We start from the raw sequence: 21032 nt of genomic DNA on the forward strand, positions 1-21032 counted from the left end.
GTTGTGGACAGGGCCACAGAACTCAGGCGAAAACTACTTCGGGCAGTTCCCTAAGGCCGTGGGTTGTTGGTTCTGTCCCATTTGGTAACAATCCCATAAAATATCTCCAGGAGTCATGGGCCTCTCTTTTAGAGTCTTCAGTTTGGATGACTCCCCACTCAGATGGTTTCCTTGGCTTTTCCTCTGTTTAATTTTAGTTCCTCTCTTGCGCTAGCTTCACCTTTATCCCTTCTTATCCCCAAGAACTCTCTAGAACCTTCTTCTGTTCTTTTTGTCCCCGTTGTATCTCCACTCTTATTTAGTGTCTTTGCACATAGTTCCTGGCCCAGTGACAAAACCCATCTCCAAATCAACATTCATTCATTCAGTAGTTTATGTATCAAGTATTCAGCACCCACGATGTGCTGGTGAAACGAGCAAAAAGCAGACGTTGGTCCCTACTTTCATGGAATTCACAATCTCATCAGGGATTCAAGCCTTCATCAAATAAATATGTAAATAAGCATATGATGGCAAACTTCAGAAAGCATATAACCAAGGCAGCTGACCTAGACCAGAGGTTGGGCAGGGCTTGCTTGAGGAAATGCCATGAGTGCTGAGCCATGAAGGGTAATGAGGCCCTGGGGGAAGAGAAAGGGCAGAGGATTCCAGGTGAAGGGAAGACTGTGTTCTTAAGGCCCTGCAACAGGCAGGAGGAAAGCATGACCAAGGAACAGACCAGTCAGTGTGGTAAGAACCCAGACAGCGGGCCAGTGAGGAAATAGGGGCCAGACGCCACTGGGTCTCATCATCATGAGAAATCTCAAATGCGCCCCAGAAGGGAGTACAACTGTCACACACATTACTGAACAGCACCACTTACTTCCAAAGGAAAAGCTACTGGACAATAGAAATGCATTTTATGGGGTTTTTTTCCTATGTGATGACGACAGATTTGCCGCTCTCCTTGCGTGAAGGGAAGTTCTAGAAAATTATTGTTGAACTCGCTCTGAAAGTATTCTGGTTCGTTCTAGTGTGTTTGAAACGCTCAGTGGAAAAAGGTTTAAAACCCACTCACCACCCCCTGTAAGTCAAATTGAGCTGAGCAGACTATAAAATTACAGGCTCTGGGGAAACAGAGACTCCGTTCTAATTGCCCATTGATCAAAGAAGAGAAAGAGAATAAAAATAAGTGCGTTGTTAGCATCTCTGCTGAAATAGTTTCTCTTCCTGATTGGAAGGTAATTGTAACAAGATGAGGCATGAGCATGTCATATATGTAGCATGACCATGGTGTGGTTTAGTGAAAATTCTAGCTAGAAGATGAACAAAGCACATCCCTCGTGACTGGCTCTGGCCTGGTGATGATCAGGCTTTGAGATGCAGCCCTTCCACTTATAAAGACGTGTGGGGAGGAAATTCCGGCTGAAACATCGATCACATTAAAGAATATTTGAATTTCAGAGCCTCTGCTGGTCTCTGTGCTGCTGGGAGTTCACATTTGGTGTTAGAGGCCGTTTTATTTATGGCAGCATCTAGCTGTGCCAAGCATGCCCCTAGATCTTGCACGTGGGGAACAAAGCTGCTCTGATTGATAAAGGCCAAGGGCAGGGAAAATCCTTGTGGGTTGTATTGCCTTTAGGAGAATGTTTTCTTCCTAAAAGTGTATCTGAAGTATATTGTCTATAATAAATTTGGTCCTTCCTTAGGACACAAGTTTTGTTCAAGAACTCTTTGCCTCATTCTAGTGGAGGGTGGCCATCCATTCCAGACGGTACTACTAAGTCCCTATACCCTCCTGTTGTTATTACTTAAACTGAGAAGGTCCAGCTTGAGGAAACCATTGTAGATTATAGAGTGTTTTATTGGTGGTTGCCCAGGTGTGAAACGGTGGCGGATCATAAGATTAAACCAAAGCATACGGATTGGGGAAGGGATTACCTTGGAAGTGGGGCTGACTGAGACTCACACAATAAATGATTAAGGCTCTGAGGCTGGAAGGAGAAGGCAGTTCTCATCTAAAGGTTCAACGGGAGAAGGCTGTGTTTCCAAACTCACATGGTCATTGGCGGTGGTCGGTTCCCTGTGGGTTGCTGGACTGAGGGCCTCCGTTGCCTGTGGGCTGTTAGCCGGAGGCTGCCCTCGGCTCCTCAAAGCCAGCAAGGGAGAGTCTCCTAGCAAGACAATTAAAATCCTATTACCTTTGCCATCTTCTGTTGCTGAAGAACGAGCCATGTTTACTTACACCCGAGGGAGGAGGATTATGGAAGAGAAGGGACACCAGGAGCTGAGGGGTCAAGAGGCCCTACCCTAGAATCTGTCTGGCTCAAGCAGAAAAGTTGGAGAAGCAAAACTTTAAGCTTTTATTTTATCATTTTTAAAAGATTTTATTTATTTATTTTTTAAAATATTTTATTTCTTATTTATTTATTTGACAGACAGAGATCACAAGTAGGCAGAGAGGCAGGCAGAGAGAGGGGGAGAAGCAGGCTCCCTGCTTAGCAGAGAGCCCGATGCGGGGCTCGATCCCAGGACCCTGAAATCATGACCCGAGCTGAAGGCAGAGGCTTTAACCCACTGAGCCACCCAGGCGCCCGACTTTAAGCTTTTAATATCTTAGCTGTAATAATTTATCAGTCAAGAAACGGATGCGGTGCTGGTTATATGTGCAGAGTACAGAAGGCAGAAGTAGAGACTTTCCCTTCGTGGGTCAAGACACAACCTGTTTAAAAGGGAACAGGCCGGCTTGAATAATAATAATTGTATTGTTTCTGAATCCTTCTGTTGAAAACGTAAGAGCAGCTGGAAGAGAAGGAATACAAACACGAGGGAGGGACAGAAGCTGTAGGAAGAGTCTAGAACTGGTCAGGAAAATGAATGAGAAAACAAAGAGGAGAGAGAGGCTCAGACTCGTCTCCTCTCTGCAAATACAAGTGTCCTGTTCCATCTCTAACTCGTCAATGCAGTTCATTCCCTCGCCCAGATTTTGTCAGACTTCTAAGTTCTGAGAGAGTATTGTTCGTCCGTGAGGTTATCCTGTGTAGTAGCTGCTTCCATGGACCCTGCCGCCCACTGCTTGGCTCTGGTCTCCCGCACCGTCCCTTATCAACGGGGCAAGTAGTCACACCCTGAGAATGCTCGGACTATAAAATAGGATGGTAAGAACACAGACTTCCCGGAGCTGATGAACACGCTGCATCATGGAACAAGCCACAACATGGAACGCGCTTCGCCCAAACACAGCAAATGCTCCCTAAAGGGAAGTTACTGCTGCTGTTCTTCGAACCAGTGTTACTTGGGTGTCTGTCATGGGTACGATTAGACCATCTCTTTTACCAACCAGCTTATCCTAGGACTACTTGCAGACTTCATCATGGGCTCCCATACTTGACAATGGCCATTGTGATGGCCTCCGTAATGAAATACTTGGCAGTCTCAAGTATTTTCTTTTCTTAAGGAAAAAAAAAAAGCCCTGACTCAGTGGATCATAAAGGTCTATATTGATCTAAAATGACTGTAATTCATTGCAACAGCACTTAATGGATGTGGTTCGACCAGTTAATTCCGCCCCCCTCTTACCCTCAAGGAGAAAAAGCTCTCCAGTCCTTCGTTGGTCATGGAGAGGTAATTAGAGTCTCCAGAAGGCCTGGCCTGTAATGTAAAATCTCTCTCACCCATCGTGGTAGCTCCCCTTTCTGCCTTCTGACTGTGAAATTCAACCACATGTTTATCCACATGTTTATCCTTCATTTTGTCTCTCCTTTAGAAGGTCAAACTGGACTCATGGCCATCGTTCCAGTATTTAAAATCCTTTAGTTACAGTAATCCCTAGGCCCTAGAGAAGGCCTTACAGACTGAGATTTGTTTCTCGGTTTGGACATGAACTTCTGACAGCACCTTACTGCTCAAGGTGGTAGCTCACTGCCACACTCCGAACTACATTTTTGTCTTTGCTTTACCAAATCCGTCGCCTACTGCTGTTCCGCAAAGCTGAGTGGAAAGCAGTGCTTCTCAGACTTTAATCCCCTGAGAATCTTGCTGAAGTTCAGATTCTGATTCCGTGGGCGTGGGGTAGGACCCAAGATTCTGCATTTCTGACAAGCTTCCAGGTAGGGATGCTGCAGATCAAAGGACCACAACTTTGAGTAGAAAGGATTTAAAGAACAGGTGCCAAAACCAGTTGCAAAACCCAACTGAAATGAGCCTCTTGAGAGATTCCCAACCACTCTCAACTGTGCGGTCTGCACTTAAGGCTGAAATTCAATCCTGGCTGCCCTCTGAGCACCACCTGTCATAATGTTGCCTAAACAGAGGTGTCCTGTGGCTGATGGCACCCAAGAAGGAACGTCGGCATCATTTATAATCCGTCTTTTAAAAGCAAAAGCCACCCTTGAGCCAAAGGGATGTCACCTCATATTTCTGGTTGTAAAAATTGGATTTGGGTTGGGGGGGGAGAAATGATATCATTAATCTTCTATTTATGCTCAGAAGAGAATATGCATCCTCTCCCCCAGCTCTGATCTTGAGGCTGTTTCCTGAGGGCATGTGTTTTTTTTCACCTTCTTCCAAGAGCAACAGATGACCACAGATGGGCCCAGAGATGGCTTTGAATGAGCTGTGATCTTTCAGAGCCCATATAAAGTGGTTGCAAAAAGTGCCCTATGAAATCAATGGCTTGAGCAATTTTGAAGCCAATTCCCGAAAATGGGAGAGAGAATGACCGACATAGCCCCACCTCTGTATGATTTGAGAAGAAAGGAGAATCCAGCAGGCCCTTTAGAATTATGTGCCACAAGCTTAGGTCGGTGTCCAAATCACTGGGAACTTAAAAACACTGATGCCGGGGGCGCCTGGGTGGCTCAGCGGGTTAAAGCCTCTGCCTTCGGCTCAGGTCATGATCCCAGGGTCCTGGGATCGAGCCCCGCATCGGGCTCTCTGCTTGGCTGGGAGCCTGCTTCCTCCTCTCTCTCTCTCTCTCTCTCTGCCTGCCTCTCTGCCTACTTGTAATCTCTATCTATCAAAAAAATAAATCTTTAAAGAAAAAAACACTGATGCCAGAGCCTTACCTGCGGAGTCTGATGTGATGGTCTAGGGTGGCCCCAGGTGGTTCTGATGGGCAGCCAAGGCTGCCAGTCCCTGTTCTAGACCAGTGAGTCTCAAAACTGAGCATCCAGATTACTTGGAAGTCTCTTTAAAACAGATTCCTGGATCCTAGGCCCAGAGTTCCTGATTTAGTAGGTTTGGGATAAACCTGAGAATAAGTAAGCAGGTGCTGCTGCTGTTGGTGGTCTTAAGACAAACGTTAGAACACTCTTCTGGACCCGGGGCGGGTCAGTCTGACCTTGAGATCAAATCCTGCCCTCCCCCTCTTTTTCTGAACGTACTTTTACTGGAACACATCCTCTCCCATTTGTTTACATAATGCTTGGTTGAGTCTTTTTTTAAAGATTTTATTTATTTATTTTACAGAGAGATCACAAGCAGGCAGAGAGTCAGGCAGAGAGACGGGGAAGCAGGCTCCCCACTGAACAGAGAGACCGATGTGGTACTCGATCCCAGGACCCTGAGATCATGACCCGAGCTGAAGGCAGTAGCTTAATCCACTGAGCCACCCAGGGGCCCCAATGGCCGGTAAGTTCTAAAACATTTACTGTCTGGTCTTTTACAGAAAAAGTTTGCCAACCCCTGCTCTGGGTGCAGGGGGTTTTCAACAGGGAAAGTACATGATCTGTCTTCACATTTTTACTCTGTAGAGAGCTGGGTTATGAGAAGTGTTGGTAGCCACAGGAAAACAGAAGACAAGGGGAAAGGGGATCCAGGGAGAGGGATCACGAAGGTGTTTCAAAATTTACCAAACTACAGTATTACCCCCTCTCTCTTTAAACAAACTCATGATGATAATATATTTGTTATTCCTTTAGCCCAGTGGTTCTCAAAGTGTGGGCCCTGCCCCACGGCATCACCATCACATGGAACTTGTTGGAAATGCAAATTTTCAGGCCCCACTTGAGATCAACAGTTCCAGAAAGGCGGGGGGTAGAGCCCGGCAATCTGTTGGAGCCGAGTGACTTTGATACATGCTCAAGTTTGAGAACCACTAACACAGGCCTCAGAGATGACAAAGCAGATGCGCTTTATTTAACCCATAACCACAAGAGGAAAACAGTGTTGCCTTGTTCTCTGAGTTAATTCATCACTAAGTTTCTGAACCTATCAGTTTCCGTGAAGCTCTAAACAAGTGGTGTGACTTCTTAAAGAAATACTCAGGTTAATCCAAACAACCAGAAGTTGAAGGCAGGCACCAGTTAGAGCAGGGTCTCAAAGGTTAGGGTAACACCACCAAATGGAGAGTTTGTGAGGACCCAGATGGCCGGGCTCCTCCCGGACTTCCTGATTCAGGGGCTTTCGGGTGGACCCTGGTGATTTGCATTTTTAACAAGTTCCCGGGGGCTGCTGATGCCCCCGGTCCAAGGACCACGCTCTGAAAACTGCTGAGTTGAAGTATTACCTTCAGCATTACGTAAAAAATGGACTGTCTTACAAGCTCTTAGCGTCCAAGAAGAGGAGCATGAAGGGGTGTGTGGTGGCTCTAAGGAAGACTCGGTGTTTTTCCTAAACCTTTGTCCAAGCATGGGAGCAGAAAAGAAAGGCTGAGGTGGTGCTCTGGGATTTGAATCACGGGGAAACCCCAGTTGCAAAATGCTGCGTTTCTTCGAACAGGTAGCAGATTGGAAGTCGGAGCTAGCAGCGGGGGCAAATTATTTTCTTCTCTGGGAAGCTGTAATTAGTGCAGACCTGACATTGCTTGGAAGCTCCAGCTGACTTGAGTAGCTGTTTTCCATATTAGAACTGTTTGTGAAGCAGGAGAAGTCGAAAGGAGTGCCTACACCATCACGGCGATGGGAAATCAAAGACATTCTGAAAGTAGAAAGCTAGAAGTTCACAGGCGTCGAGACTGATGGCAGATGAGTTCCGAGCATGCAGTCTCTCATTGGCCCATGTGCTTCCTGCTGTCTTAATTGCTCCCCACCATTCGAACCTGCCGCGCTGGTATCATACAGGGCAGCTGACAAGCTTTCTCTCTCTGCGTCCCTTGGCTTGGCTTTCCTTTATGTTCCCTCCATTCTCAGGCATGATTTTAGTGGCCGCAAGCTTTCCCAGGTTTGTCTTTGAGGTAACCTTGACCAATAAGAGCTTCTCTTCCCCAGTCATTGAAATCCCAGTCTGGGGATTGGCTCTGGTGGGATTGGCTTTGGTCTATGCCTTTCCCCCGGATCATTCAGTCCTGTGGATGGACACTTCTGGGATTGTACCTGGTTGCTCTGGATGGTGTTACCCTTACCCCTCGGCCTTACCCCAGACCTCTTGGCCTGGGAGTGGCAAAGGTATGGTCTCTAGACAACCAGGGGAAGGGGAGCTAAGAGGTACCCCCACAGTGGTCCACTTCAGCCTCTCTTCTTTGGGGGAATGGGACACGACTGCTTTCTTGAGACTCAGGAGCAAAGTTTCTTATGCTAGTCTTCATTTATAGGATCTTCAGGTCGTGCAGAGGGTTTTGAACGGCAAGAGAGTGAGAAAGAGCTTGAACACTTCTATTCCTAGTGGCGAGCTGATACCAAGATTTTGGAGCCGCATAATGGTGTAACAGGAATATATTATGATGGAATCGACTGAATTTGTTTTATAAGGAAACTTGAGAAGCAGGGAAACCATTTGAGGGACTGTTGACATAAAGCAGAAGTAGGGTGACATGAAAAGGGGTTCGGAAGCGGATGGGAGGAAGCGTACTTGGTAGGCAATGTCTTAACCCTAGGAAGCTGAAAGACATGTTAGACAGATGTAAACTGCATGCATTCACTACCTTGGGCTGGAGTTGATAGGCTGCAGGTTTAGACCTTTCTGGCTTAGCCAGGAGAGCCACCACTGAACCAGGTTCTGCTCCGCAGTCTGCCATGGGCACTGGTACTCCCTGACACCCCAAACTCCCGTTCCCTCTTCCTACTTCTTGGCCTAAGCTCAACCTAGATCACTAATTTATGCTTCTGTTACATTTCTCCCCTTCAGAGATGTTTACCTTATTTTGAGTATGGCTTTACATTTTTTTTTTTAAGATTTTATTTATTTGAAAGAGAAAGAGCTTGAGTGGGGTGAGGGGCAGAGGCAGAGGGAGAAGCAGACTCCCCGCTGAGCAGGAAGCATGATAACCGGGTTTGATACCCAGACTCCAGGATCATAACCTGTGCCAGAGGCAGATGCTTAACCAACTGAGCCACCCAGGTGCTCCTGGCTTTATGTTTTTTTGGTATTAGTTTTATCTTTAACTTGATGTAAAATTTGGAACTGGGTCTTCAAACTGTAAACCAAAAGTCTGCTGATTCGCTCCAGTTCTGGCTGCCCACTGTTGTCCTGTCCTTTCAAAAGTAAAGGGAAAAGCAAAATAAATAAATAAATAAATAAAATAAAAATAATTGACATTATAAAAAATACAGTTGTACAACTTATTTTATACATGTAAGTTTTAAAAATACTATGATTAGAACCAGAGCTGTAACAGGTGATGGTAAAGTAATTTTCAAAGTGTACTCTATGAATTATGGATAACTGTGCTGAGTGGAGCAAGGAGGACATGGAGAATTTGACTACAAATACGAAGAGCTTACGCTTTTCATTAGTAGAGGAACGAAACCAACTTAGGGTGTCCTGGGAGGGCAGGGACAGGTGCCAACTGATACCACCACTGAATTTGTCACTTTTATCATCATTCAGTAGTGGGCCTCACCTTGTGATTTTCACAAGTCAGTTAGAAGGGACAAGGTCCCGGATTTTCCAGTTGTGCACAACTATTGTCCGGTCATCTCCCCATTAGTGCCTTTGGCTTTCACTGTCTGGTTCCACAAGATGCCTGCGTGGGTGAATCTAAATGGAAGAAAAAACTGGATAGGTTATATCGTGGGTGTATTTTTGCAAATGTGGTATTTCAGCAGCCTGGAGAATTACCAAGGCAAAAGAGATGATTCTGCAGGCAAATTTAATTACTTTTAAAGAACAAGCAATTCCAAATTCCAAGTCTCAGGTGAGGCTCTTATTGACTCTCTCAGGTGTTTAAACAGGTTACTTTCCCTTAGAAATCTTGGCTTAGGGGAAAGAATTAGAGCTGATTTAGAGTTTCTCTGAGTGTTTTTTAAATAATAGAGGCACTAGAGGCTTACAAAAATTATTCAAAACAGTGGTTTAGAAATTATAAAATGCAAGCCTTCAGCTTGAGGAATTCATCCCTCATCTCACTTTTTAGGGTAGCTTGTTAACAGAGCTTTCAGTCCATTTTCTGTGAATACATCTATATCTATAATTATATCTGCAGCTGTGGCAATGCTTCTCAACCGGATGTGATTGTGCCCCGCCACCCACAGACACTTGAGAATGTCTGGAGACATTTTTGGTTGTCACAGGAGGGAGGGCAGTACTGGCATCTAGTGGGTGGAGGCCAGGGATGCTGTTGAACATCCACAGTGCACAGGGCACCCCCACCACAATGAATCATATGGCACAAAATGTCAGGAGTGTTGCTGTTGATAAACCCTAATCTACAGGTTTCCTTCATACAGGAGAACTTGAGAGGAAGATGGTGGCGGAGTAGGAGGACCCTGGGTTCATCTTGCCCCGTGAATGCAACTAGATTAACTATCAAGTTATCGTAAATGCCCCACAAAGCGACCTGGAGACTGACAGAACAAATTCCACAAATAAAGGGAGAGAGGAGGCCATGCTGAAGAAGGTAGGAAGGGCAGCCATGTGGTTTGGGGAGAAATGGATCATAGGTGCTATAGAGAGGAGGGAGCCTTGGTCACAGAGAAGGGTGAGAGAGAGAGAAGAGCACAGAGGGGAACACATAAGGAGAGCTTTTTCCCAAAGTCACTGGCTTGAAAACAAGAGGGCCAACTTTTCTGAGTTCTTACAACCAGTGGGGCTTAAAGCCTAGAGTTTTAAAGACCACCAGGCTTATGTGCGATAGAGCCCAGAGAGCACAGCGCTGCTCCTGGGGAAAAGGCAAACAACCCAGGGGCAGACGGCATGGAAACAGCGATCTGCAGATCTCCCGGGACACACAGTGGGGGAGATTATTGGCTGTTCTCAGAGCACATCCTTGAGAGGCAGGATTCACAGAGATGGCTCTCTAGGGACAAAGGAGCTGGCTGGTGCCATTTCCCTCCCCGGACCCTCAGCATAAACACAGAGCCGCCCACGGGAAGCAGTGCAGTGCAGCTACTGGCTCCCTAACTTACTTACACCAAGTCCCGCACCCCTGCACTCTGGCAGGATTACTCTTCTCAGTCAACTTGTCTCGGTCCCAGCACGGTGGGCCCCTCCCCACAGAAGACCAGCACAAACCCTTGCCTGCACCATGTCCCCAAACCAGAGAGTCCTGCAGGGTCTCCGTTCTGGTGGAATTGGCGTCAGCTCTCATTTTACAAGCAGACTAGAGCACAGCTAGTTAAAAATCCCCACATTCAAGCCAGGGACCAAACATTGCCCACAGCAGGCAAGGAGACCCTCTGTACATGACTGTCTTAAGAATGGAGCAGCCAAAATACAACAGCACACAATGGAGACACGTTCTGAAGTGCCAGGCCCTGGGCACTACATGACCTCCTGTTCATAACACCATTACTTGGAGGAGCAGGAGGCATAACTGGCTTTCCTAACACAGAGAAAAAGGCAGAGACTTAAACAAAATCCCAAGGTGGAGGATTTTATCTCAAATGAAAGAATGAGACAAGGCCATAGCCACAGATCTAAGTGAAACCGATATGAGTAACATACCTTGTGGAGAATTTAGAGCAACAACCATAAGGATACTCACTGGGCTTGAAAAAAGAATAGAAGACCTCAGTGAAACCCTTACCATGGAGGTAAAAGAGTTAAAGAATTAATCAGAGATGAAGAATGCAATGAACGAGTTTGGAAACAAGCTTGATGCAGTGAACAGCAGGCTGGCAGAGGCAGAGGAATTAGTGATCTAGAAAACAAAAATAATGGAAAATACTGAAGGTGGACAAAAGAGAGAAAGAAGAATTACGCAGCACGAGAATAGATGTAGGAAACTCAGTGACTCCATCAAACATAACATTTATCTTATAGGAGTCCCAGTGGAAGAAGAGAGGGAAGAGGGGGCAGAAATATATTTCAAGAAATAATAGCAGAAAATTTCCCTAATCTGGAGAAAGGAAACAGACCTCTAGATCCAGGAGGCAAAGAGAACCCCCATCAAAATCAACAAAAGCAGGCTAACACCAAGACCTATTGTAATTAAATTCGCTAAAGATAGTGATTAAAAAAAAAATCTTAAAAAGAGCAGGACAAAAGAAGTCCTTAATTTACAAGGGAAAATATGTAAGGCTAGCTAGAGATTTCTCAACAAAAACTTGGCAACCCAGAAGGGAGTGGCATGATCTATTCAAAGTGCTGAATGGGAAAATCTGCAGCCAAGAATGCTCTATCCCGCAAGGCTGTCATTCAGAATAGAAGGAGAGATAAGGAGTTTCCCAGACAAACAGAAGCTGAAAGTGTTCATGACCACTAAACTGTCTTGGCAAGAAATATATTTTTTAAGATTTTATTTATTTATTTGAGAGAGAGAGAATGCACAGTGGGGGAAAGGGCAGAGGGAAAAGGAGAAGCAGACTCCCAACTGAGCAGGGAGCCTGACGCAAGGCTCAATCTAAGAACCCCCGAGATCATGACCTGAGCTGAAGGCAGACGCTTAACTGACTGAGCCACCTGGGTGCCCCATCCCTGCAAGAACTATTAAAGGAAACTCTTTGATGGGAAAGGAAAGACCAAAAGTGACCAAGACAAGAAAACATCAGAGAAAATCTCCAGAAACAATGACAAAACAAGTAATAAAATGGCAATAAATACATATCTATCAGTAATTACTTTGAATGGACTTACTTGAACGGACTAAGTGCTCCAATCAAAGACATGGGGTGTCAGGATATATTTAAAAAAAAAAACAAAAACTGTCTATATGCTGCCTACAAGAGACTCATTTTAGACCTCAAGACACCTGCAGATTGAATGTGACGGGGTGGAGGAACATTTACCACGCAAATGGATGACAAAAGAAAGCCAGAATCACATACTTACATCAAACAAACTAGGGTTTAAAACAAAGACTGTAACAAGAGACAAAGAAGGGCATTCTATAATCATAAAGGAGACAATCCAACAAGAAGATACAACAATTGTAAAGATTTATGTATCTGTCTAACAGAGGAGCACCCAAATATATAAAGCAATAACAAACAGAGAGGAATTCATTGATAACACAAAAACAGTAGGGGACTTTAACACCCCACTTATATCAATGGACAGACCACCTAAACAGAAAATGAACAAGGAAACAGTGGCTTCGAATGACACACCAGACCAGATGACCATAACAGCTATATTCGGAACGTTTCATCCTAAAACAACAGAACACACATTCTTTTCAAGTGCACATGGAACATTCTCCAGCACAGATCACATATTAGGTCACAGATCAGTCCTCAGCAAATACAGGAAGGTTGAAAATCATACTACGTACCTTTTCTGACCACAATGCCATGAAACTAGGAGTCAAACACAAGAAAAAATTTGGCAAAGACCACAAATCCGTGCAAGTTAAACAGCGCGCCAGTAAATAAGCAGTGGGCTAGCTATACAGGAAACTTCAAGTAGAAATGATGGTTTTAGAAAATAACAATTCTGAGAGTTATAGCACCATTATTTCTTAGAAGTTCATACAAGGAATCTACCCACTAATGATTTAGAATTGTTTTCTTTTTCTGTTAAAAGTCTTTAAATCAAAAAAAAAAAAAAAAGTCTTTAAATCATGTTTAGAGCAGACATTAAAATATATTTATTCTCATTTCCACTTACACGTTTCAGCAGAGAAGGTCACCTTAGGGATTCAGCCAGGCTGTCCCTAGGTCGGGGAGAATCAGGACAGCAGACGTTGGGTTTGGGGGCCCACAGCTGCTTGGATGAGTAGCACACGGACACCTCTGCCTGGCTGGTAGTAAGCAGGATGTGAGGCACAGTCAGCTTCTCCCTCACTCCCTCCCTCCCCTCCTTCCTTGCAAAGAAAAATACCTTAGAAAACTTTAAACTTCTTAGGAAACTACTTACAGACAAGAATATACAAAATGAGAACATTTCGGCATGCACCATTCTATACGGTAGAGAGCATAGGGAGCAAGATAGAGAAGAATCAAGTTTAAAGTCACTCAGGGGTGTTTTGAAAATCTTGTTATATAAGTAATATGTTTCATAATACACTTCAGTTTCAGAATATGTTTAATCATTTATTAGCATTTTGTCACCAATAGACATTTATTAAGCACTTAACGTGGGTCTAGCATTTGCCAGACACGATGCGTATTTATTCCAGACAAGTAAACATGAAAATCCTTCTTGCGACCTTTATCAAATGCCATGATTTGTCACTCCACATGAAATCTCTAAATATTCTTTATCCTGCATTTAATTTAAGTCTCTGTCCTTGAAAACAGGTGTGTGTTTGGAGAAACAAAATACAGAGCTTTGAGTCAGGCACACCAGCTTGAATTCCAAATCCCCCCATTAGCTTGCACCAGGACATGGCTGTAATATCCTGGGACAAAGACATTTAACTTTCACCCCAAGATAATAATCGCTCTTGATGCTTTCCTCCCCCCTCTTTGCTTCCTTCACTCAGCTTCTAAAGAAGTCAAAGGGAAAATAAATAGGGCGAACATCGACTTTCTCTCATTCTTACTGGGTCACCCTGGTCTCGGGCACAGTCTTCTCGTTGGTCTCCCTACTTCCGCCCTGATGCCCCCGCAACCTCTTCTCCACTGAGCAAGCAGAGCGATTTTCTGAGGAAGGAAGAAAGACCATGTGCTACCTCTGCTCAAAAGGGTCCAGTGGCTCCTCATTTCGCTTGGAGTCAATGCTCCATCTTTGGCTGCGCCTTCCTCTGGGCCTTTGCACCTGCCACTCCTTCAACCTAAAGGGCTTTCCCTCCCTAGGCGGTCAAGGCTCACTCTCTCAGCTCTAATATCACTTCATCCAAGTGGACTTCACCAAACAGCTTCCCCAAGCAACTCCTCCCCACCTCCCCAGCACTCCCAACGCTCCTTTCCCTAAAAGTGTTTCTCCAAATCACTTATCCCTCACTCAATACATGTTGTTTATTTATCGGTTATTATCTGTCTGCCCCACTTGAATGCAAGTTCCATGAGGACAAGCATTTGTGTCTGTTTTACTCATGGCTGTATCCCCAGTGCTCAGAACCGTGCCTGGTACAAATATTTGCTAATAAAAAATAAAAACCATTCCTCTATAGTAAAGGCTTCTCCTTTTCTCTGCCATTGAAAGGAGTACAGGTAGACCTAATCGTGAGGAAGGCTTAACAGATTAGGAGACATCCAGATTTCTTTAATTTCAAATTAAAAGTATCTAGTTAGGATTCTTTGATCAAGTTGCTAATCACAAAATATTTCTGATACTAAGTCACTGCATGCAGCATGGGTAAAAATCAGCCAGATGTCTTAAATATTTGCAACTCACAGCAGATATAGCTAAATAAATTCGTATTTGTAAACCCCAAGTTTTCCTCCCAGTCAGTCTACCCTCTATGAGCGCTGGGCAGTATCTTTTTTTTTTTTTAATTTTCATTATTTATTTGACAGAGAGAGAGACAGACCATAAGTAGTCAGAGAGGCAGGCAGAGAGAGAGGGGTGGGGAAGCAGGCTCCCCGCTGAGCAGAGAGCCCGATGCGGGGGCTCGATCCCAGGACCCTGAGATTATGACCTGAGCCGAAGGCAGAGGCTCAACCCACTGAGCCACCCAGGCGCCCTGAGCTCTGGGGCAATACCTTGCTAAGCTACTAGATGGAGGGCCACGTATCACTTAATCTCTTGCCTTTTCTTTTCCTTTCTGCCAGCAAACTCACTAGCAACAAGTCTCCGATTTCCATAGGTGACGATGTCTGTGAGGGTTGTAGATAAGCATATGGGCCTGCATTGTCTAGAAGAAACATAATGTGAGCTACATTTTTAAATTTTCTAGTGGCTCAATTTAAAAAGTGAATGGAAACAGGTAAAAATGAGGTAATTTTAATAATATATTTCATTTAGCCCAGTATATCCAAAATACTACTTCAACAAAACTCAATGTTTAAAAGATGAGTGAGCTATTTGACATCCTTTTTTGTAGTAAGTCTTCAAAATCTAGTGTGTATTTGCCACTTAAACAGAGCATCTCAACTTGGACATATTTCAAGTACTCAGGAGTCACTTAGGGCTAATGGCTACTCTTACGGACAATGTTTGTATCACTCCGAAATTCATATGTTGAAATCCTACCCCCCAATGGGATGGTATTAGGAGGTGGTGTCTTTGGGGGGTAACTAGGATTACTTAAGGTCATGAGGGCAGAACCCTCAGGAAGGGTGTCAGTGAGTTTCAAAAGAAATGGGGCTCCTGGGTGGCTCAGTTGGTGAAGTGTCTGCCTCGGGCTCAAGTCCTGATCCCAGGGTCCTGAGATCGAATCCCGTATCAGGCTTCCTGCTGAGTAGGGAGAATGCTTCTTTCTTTCCATCTGCCCCTGCTCATGTGCTCGCTCGCTCTCTCTGTCACTCAAATAAATAAATCTTAAAAAAAAAAAAAAGTTACAAGAAAGCTTACTGCTCTCTGCTTTCTGCTCTCTACCATGTAAGGACGTGAGAAGATAGCCCAGGCTGTGAACCAGGAAACCGGCCGTCATCAGACACCAAATCCGCCAGCACCTTGATCTTGGACTTCCCAGCCTCCAACACTGTGAGAAATGCATGTTTATTGTTTAAGCCTCTCAGCCTATGGTATTTTATTACAGCAGCCTGAACTAAGACAGCCACCGTCTGGGACAGTACAGATAGACTTTCTCTTTAAATGTCTCAGTGGCCCATGTTAATAATGTTACTCTTTACTTACTCAATCAACCGAAACAGATTTTTGAGTGTCTACCATATACCAGGAGCTTTTCTAGAACCCTAGGACCCTGCAGTGAAAAAAACAAACTTTCCATCCTGTCCGGCACTGACACTCTAGTCTTGAACACAATAAGTGGTAACAGGTTTATAGCAAAGGAGGTCATGGTTAGCGCCATGGAAAGTGGTGATAGGACAGCCTGGGGTGGGGTAGGGTTGCAGTTTTAAAAAGATCATTCTAGAAGGCTTCACTGAGCCAGTGGCACCTGAGGGGGGTGAGGGAGAAAGGCGTGGGAGCATCCGGGGAAAGGGGGCTCTGGGTACAGGGAAGAGCAGGGATATTCTTGGAGCACCCGGGGATCTGCAAGAAGGCCACTCTAGCTGGAGTGGGATGAGGTCGGGGAGGGGAAGGGAGCAGCCTCACAACTTGGTAGGACTTTGCCCACACCCTCCCAACCTCAAGTGAGAATAGGGGACTTCTAAGGTATTTTGTTTTGTTTTGTTTTTGTTTTTTTAAGATTTTCTGTATTTGTTCGTTCAGAGAACACACGACCAGGGGGAGAGGCAAAGGGGGAGGGAGAGAGCGAAGCTCAAGTAGACTTCATGCTGAGCTCGGAGCCCGGTGCGAGGCTCGATCTCACGACCCTAAGATCAGGGGCTGAACCAAAATCAAGAGTCCGTCGCTTAACCAACTGAGCCACCCAGGCGCCCCCTTGCAAGTGTTTTGAATGGAAGATTATTAAGACTTGCATTTTACCAGCACATTCTGACGGAGCCCAAGCATCGGCCATGAATCCTGGTGCGCCCTGTCTTTACCTCTGTTGACTTCTGCCCTAGGCGGGCAGCCCTAGAATGCACTGCTGAAATGTGAAATGTGGTTGATCTCTTCAAAGATGGTCTTTACCCTAGCACACGCTCTGCAGCTCTTTCTCTGCCCAGTCGGCCACACAGAAGGGCAGAGGGACTATACATTCAGCTTTCAGGAAAGCCACCACGTGGGATTAGAAAGATCTGTTTCTGGGCCATGTCTTCCATAAGGCAGATACCCTGTGGAAATGAACACATCTCTTCCTGCGACACATTCCATTTATTTAGATTAAAAATTCTGGCTGACAGGAAGACCTCCTCCTTCAGAGGTCTGCCTGTGACACATGGAGACCAAGAGACCCCCCAGACCCCTGCTGCTCCAAGCATGGTCTGGGACCAGCAGCGCCAACACCAACTGCAGAATCTCCCGCCCCGACCTAGGCGTGCTGGGTCAGAATCTCATTTTAACAAGACCTCCAGACCACTCATACGTACAGTAACATCACTGCTCTAGACCTTTCAATTCTGAATCCTCTCTGAATTTCTCCATAATAATAATATCTTAATGACTTAAAATAGCAATAACCATTTATTACTTGCCATGATTATGAAGACTAACTAGACTCCGTTAGGGGATTCCTCGCTTCTCATGGTCTTGCCTGGGGCTGTGGCTCATCCATCTGGAAGCTTGACTGGGCTGGGACGGCCGAGATGGCTTGTGCATACAACTGCCAGTGGCAGGGGCATCAGTCTGCACCATGTTCTGTCAGCTGAGGAGACAGCCATCTGGGGGTCTGGGCTGGAACACCCAGGATGGCTCCCTTCCATGTTCGAGAGAGTGTGCTGGCTGCCAACGGGAAGCTCCCCTGGGGTGTCCCCTGCAGAGCCCCAGTCTATGTGGACTCTCCATGGGACTTGTCTTTCTCAGAGCACAGCAGCTTGATTCCAAAAGGGAGCTTTCCAAGGGATGAATCTCTTAAGGCCTGGCTCTGGAAGTCACCCAGTAAGACTTCGCGGCTCTCTGTTGGTCAAAGCAAGCAACAAGACCAAACTAGATTCGGGGGGGATGCCACCGCTTGATGGGTGGAGTGGCAAAGAATTCGCAGCCATCTTTAATCCATCCCCAAAGCATAACTGCCATTTAGTGAACAATCGTCATATAAGCACTGTTATCCAATATTATCTGATTCACCAGTTTTGTAATGCACATTTTTTTTTGGACATTTTATAGATCCACAGGAAGTTGTTAAGATAGTGCAAAAAGGTCCTGTGCACCCTTTCCTGGTTTTCTCCAGTGGGAAAACCACGCCTAATTTTAGGACAATATGGAAGCCAAGAAACTGACATTGCCACAGTGTGTGTGTGTGTGTGTGTGTGTACGCACGTGCGCACACGTGACGTTCTGTGTCCTCTTAAAAGTGCGCAAGTGACAGTTGTTGGATGGTTGCCATGTACTAGTACCACATTTCGTTCGTTTTATTTTTTTTTAAGATTTTATTTATTTATTTGACAGAGAGCGCACAAGCAGGGGGAGGGTCAGAGGGAGAGGGAGAAGCAGGCCCCCCGCGGAGCAGGGAGCCCAATGCAGGGCCCGATCCCAGGACCCAGGGATTATGACCTGAGCTGAAAGCAGACACTTAACTGACTGAGACCCCAGGCACCCCACATTTCATCAGTTTTAAAAGTCAGGTGCTTTCACATTTTACTTCTTGGAAATGAGAACGGGTCTTCCAATCGAACACATCTCATGATTAGAAGCACCCTTTTTCATTTCCTAGTACTATGTTCAATAATGGTGTGTTCTGCAATATCTACATAGAATGCCGTAGGTTCCATAAAATATTGTATCGGCCCCCTTTCGAGACGAAGAAATGGAGGCAAAGAGAGATTAAGAAGTTTGCCCAAGGTCACACCGTGAGTAGGGCTGCGGGAGGGAACACAGGGACAGAATTCAAACCCAGGCGCTCCAGCCCTAGAGACAATATGGTCACCTGTACTCTGTTGGAAGGGAGTTGCAATATGATGGCACCTGGCATCTTCTGTATTTTAGCATGGCATTGGTGAGGGTTAGTGAAAAGTATGTGAAGAGACCGACCCCTGCTCTTTGGGTGCAGATCCTGCATGCTTGCCCTGCCCTCCATTCCTCAGTGCGGAGGGATCCATGCATGCGGTGGGTGCCCCTTTCCTGATTGCGAAACTATCTGAATTGGAAAGGTCACAGGAGTGACAAATGCACGAGCTTTTTGATACTAAGCTTGAAGCAGCAGCTTGCCCTTTCTCTGTGCCTGCTCCCTGAGCAACAGCCTGTTACATCCTTTGAGTTTTATCTCAGCGACACTTTTTTCCTTAGTGGGACACATTCAGTCCTGCGTTTAATCAGTTCTCTGTGGAGATTAGATGCTGAATGGGAAAAAAATGACGTGACGAAAATGAAAAGGAGGTGATTACTTTGATTTTCATAAATGTAGAAATAGTGCAGGTTCTAGAGACGAGCAGACCACCTGTGGGTTGAAGAAAATAATTTTTTTTATTGTAAAGCTGTTTCAACCACTTCTTAGAGATGACAGCCCCCCCTTTTTTGCACCACTAGAATGCAAAACAAGGAGAGAAAGAGAGAGAGGAAGAAAGAAAGAATTTATTCATTGGTAGGTTGGAGCTAAGTATGATGCTTACTACATAGACCACACCAAGAAAGGAGGAAATTAGTTTAACCAGATGGGATATACACAGAACTAATTACAGATCACAAGTTTAAACTTTGCTCCCCAGGCAGCTCTTTGAAATCCTAATCTCTAACTTGGGGCTAACAACCAAAAAACACAGCTGGTCATTTAAGAAAGCTGGGACTGAGGCCAGTTGCCTTGTATTCTAAATTCAGTGCAAAACAACAGGCCTACCTGCTTTAAAACCTCCTCATTCTTCTTTCATCATGCTTCCTTTGATACGGGCTGTTCTGTGGGGCAAGAAATAAAGCAAAATCCAGAATAATTTAGATCCATTGACAAGGTAAAGGCAATTATCCAGACCAACTGGGAAATTGTCGCTTCAACTAATCATTTCTGTATAATTGGTTACATCTTGTCTAGGCTTGTGTGGTCACAGAATATACTTGAAACAAAAAGAATGGTTTTATCAACTTTGCCAAATGAAAAGGGGCCAAATACGCAGGAATTTGCTTGGAGTCAAGGTCCAGATTGTTGAACTTGAACTAGAGAAGGTGGCAGAGTACTTGACTTTTATAATCTAATCTTCCAAGGGGCATAGCAAAAGTCAAATAGATAACGTTTTATCTAATACTTAACTGAAAGCCACATCAGCTCGTGGAATTCCTGCCATAACTCCCTGAGGTAAATGCCATCATCCCCATTTTACGGATGAGAAACTCTGTCTCAGAAAGGTTAAGTAATTTATCCAAGTCCACACACTAATAAAAGACAGGTCAGGCTCCAAACCATTCTAGCATATGTGACTCATTATAGATGCATTTTTGTTTTAAGCATGTAAACATGAATTTCAAAAGCTATCAGGCCCCAGTAATTTGGGGTAAGGGGTTGTGGGCCTGTATTTCATTACGATTTCCATTTACACTTCTGGTATTTTAGGAATTAGACTTCAGTGAGATGGAAAGTCTAGCCAGGAGGTAATAGGGTCCATTTTCTGCTCCAGGGTCACAAAACTGCAGTATTTTGCAGCATTGGCCAGTTGGAGTTAACCACCGAAAGGCAGTCCTCACCCACATAGACTGGAATTTTTTTTTTTTAATTTTAGAAAATGTATATAGTGTTCATTGTTAAGTCCCTCCCTCAGCAGGGTCTGGGGTAGTGGCATCCCATACTCCAACACATTAATATTTGTGCAGGGAAATGTATGAATATTCACCCTGAAGGGGGAAAAGACTGTGAATAGCCCCAGATGATTGAAGTCAAGTTCTAATAAATCACTGATGAAAAAAATTGGGACTTTTCAAAACACTTAGGTCACAGGACTGTGCATAAAGAGTTGTAGACCTATACTTGAAATATTTCTTTACCATTTAGAAATCGAATTCTGAGGGATCCCAGCCACTGATTCCAGAAAGTTCTCCCTTTTCCAATAATTACATAGCATATTGGGCTTCCACTGTATGGGGCCCCTTTCCCAGTGTGTGCCGTTCAGCTACATGCCACCCTCCTTGAGAACATGAGAGCTCGAGGTGGGTGGGCTGTATGGAATCTGTTTGTTATCTTTCTGGAATTGACCCCCAACAAAGCC

General features: G+C 45.0%; 1 long non-coding RNA gene across 1 annotated transcript; it reads right to left on the reverse strand.

Moving 5' to 3' along the window:
• Window positions 1–8257: 8257 nt before the first annotated feature.
• LOC123935393 lies at window positions 8258–13244 on the reverse strand. Its single transcript, XR_006816902.1, has 3 exons — window positions 13153–13244; window positions 12904–13036; window positions 8258–8390 (listed from the first exon to the last, which is right to left on the reverse strand). It is a non-coding gene; the product is annotated as an uncharacterized LOC123935393 (long non-coding RNA).
• Between the last annotated feature and the right edge of the window lie 7788 nt (window positions 13245–21032).

The sequence above is a fragment of the Meles meles genome, chromosome X (assembly GCF_922984935.1).
Source record: "Meles meles chromosome X, mMelMel3.1 paternal haplotype, whole genome shotgun sequence".
Classification (NCBI taxonomy): domain Eukaryota; kingdom Metazoa; phylum Chordata; class Mammalia; order Carnivora; family Mustelidae; genus Meles; species Meles meles.